Source organism: Hylobates moloch, unplaced genomic scaffold, assembly GCF_009828535.3.
Source record: "Hylobates moloch isolate HMO894 unplaced genomic scaffold, HMol_V3 SCAFFOLD_2, whole genome shotgun sequence".
Taxonomy (NCBI): domain Eukaryota; kingdom Metazoa; phylum Chordata; class Mammalia; order Primates; family Hylobatidae; genus Hylobates; species Hylobates moloch.
Window position 1 is genome coordinate 46,140,324 of NW_026652277.1, and position 2,595 is coordinate 46,142,918.

A 2,595-nucleotide genomic window follows, 5' to 3' on the forward strand; every position below is an offset into this window, starting at 1 on the left:
CCAAGAAACAAACAAGCAAAAAGAACAATAGAACTTGGGGAAATGACCCACAAGATTGAGACTCCTATTGTTCATTTTAACTAAATAAATGCACACACACATGACTATTTTATTCAAAAGTAGACTTTGTATATGTAAATTTTTTTTTTTCTTTCTGAGATGGAGTCTCACTATGTCACCCAGGTTGGAGTGCAGTGGCATGCTGTTGGCTCACTGCAACCTCTGCCTCCCAGGTTCAAGCGATTCTCCTGTCTCAGCCTCCCAAGTAGTTGGGATTACAGGTACCTGCCACCATGCCCAGCTAATTTTTGTATTTTTAGTAGAGATGAGGTTTCCCCATGTTGGCCAGGCTGGTCTCGTACTCCCGACCTCAAATGATCCACCCGCCTTGCCTCCCAAAGTGCTGGGATTACAGGCGTGAGCCACTGTACCTAGCCCTTAACTTTTCTTAACAGGGTCTCACTTTGTCACCCAGACTGGAATGCAGTGGCATGATCTCGGCTCACTGCAGCCTTGACCTTCCAGGCTCAAGAGATCCTCCCACCTCAGCCCCCTGAGTAGCTGGGACTACAGGTGTATGCTACCATGCCTGGGTAATATTTTGTATTTTTTGTAGAGTTGGTGTCTTGCCACACTGCCCAGGCTTGTCTCAAACTCTTGAGCTCAAGTTATATGCTTGCCTCAGCCTCCCAAAATGCTGGGATTACAGGTGTGAGCCTCCATGTCCAGCCAAAAATTGAGTTTTTAAAGGCAATTATCTGAATTTAGTTTTTCATTAGTCCTTTGGGTCACCATTATTCCCTGGACTTGTAAGATACTGACAAGGCCCTCAATAGAAGTACCTATGGCTAATATAAAAGTTCTAACAACGAGAACTTGTTCCTCAATAATACAAAATAAATATTTAGATCTGCAATAATACAAAATAAATATTTAGATCATTTCTGAGTAAGATATATTGTGGTAAGCATTGTATTCTAATACTTAGGAAAATAGACTAGGGTTTGAGAAGTGGGCTTACATGTGAGTAATGCAGGTGACCACAACCGTCAACTTGTTCCTCAAATCTACCTAACTCACTGCCTCTCAAGTAAAATGCAGCTCCTTGACAAACATTTATCACATATTTATTAGAATCGCCTTTTATGACCTGTATCCTTTGGTAGCCTCTCAGGTCTTTAGGAGAAATAATCAGGTCTTATTTTTCATTTATCTCAGTGGATGGTGTAGCACTTGGCACATATTCACTCACATTTGGGATTTTAGCAATTGAACAAATGAGTGAATGTATCTATTTTGAGAACAAAATGTTAGGAGATACAGGAGCTACAGTGATGACTAAGATACAGTTGCAAGTTCTTCCTTGGGTTCTTACTTCTTTTATTTTCAACATTTTCTTTAAAAATTCAAATGCCACTTGGAGAATTATACTCTAATTTATTGTCATGGATATTAGCTGGTGCCACTGAACAAGAAAGATTCCTAGGAAGGAATATAAGAGAAAATAGACCAGAAAATGGCACACTGAGAGGTGATTTGAAACTTTATGGATTTTTCTCTAATGTCAATGAACATTCTCTTATAAAACATTATTTCATTTTCATTAAAAAAATCATCGATATTGGTGAATTTGAAATTCAAGTCAAGTACATACAAAAACTAAATACCAAGTGACAAAGCAACTCAATTTTACTGCTTATGAGTACATTAAATTTTATTGAAATGAGCTGATTTTAAGTATAAGTCCCTCAGTATAGTCCATTTGATTTGAGTCCTACAGTGTAATTAGGTAAGATAATGCTGCATAAGTTGTTATGTATGTAATTTTTGTGTACATAAATGTATATACACATCATGCCATAGAGATAAATTGTTAGATATGTATGCAGGGTAATATTTTATATATGGCATTTAATTTACAAAATGAATGCTTTAATTATTTTACTACCCTCAAAAGAAGAAGGAAAGCAAACCAGTAAAATTGATAAAAACATATAGAGATATGATAAGGAAATATTTTTTTCATTTAGAAAATGACACATTTTTATAGCTACAGCTGTTCTTTAAAGCCAGTAAAGAAGAGTTTTTTAAAAACATTTATTTTATTTCAATAGTTTTTGGAGGACAGATGGTTTTCGGTTACATGAATAAGTTCTTTAGTGGTGATTTCTGAGATTTTGTTGCACCCGAGCAGTGTACACTGTAGCCAATGTGTAGTCTTTTATCCCTCATCCCTTCCCATCCTTCCCCTTCAAGTCCCCAAAGTTCATTATACCATTCTTATCTCTTTGCATCCTCATAGCTTAGCTCCCATATGATATTTGGGTTTCCATTCCTGAGTTACTTCACTTAGAATAGTGGTCTCCAACAGCATCCAGGTTGTTGTAAATGCCATTATTTTATTCCTTTTTATGGCTGAGTAGTATTCCATGGTGTATGTATACTACATTTTCTTTATCCACTTGTTGGCTGATAGGCATTTAGGCTGGTTCCATATTTTTGCAATTGTGCTGCTATAAACATGCATGTGCAAGTGTCTTTTTCACATAATGAAGGAGAGAGATTTTCATATTTGTGAAGACTTCTTGAATAGGT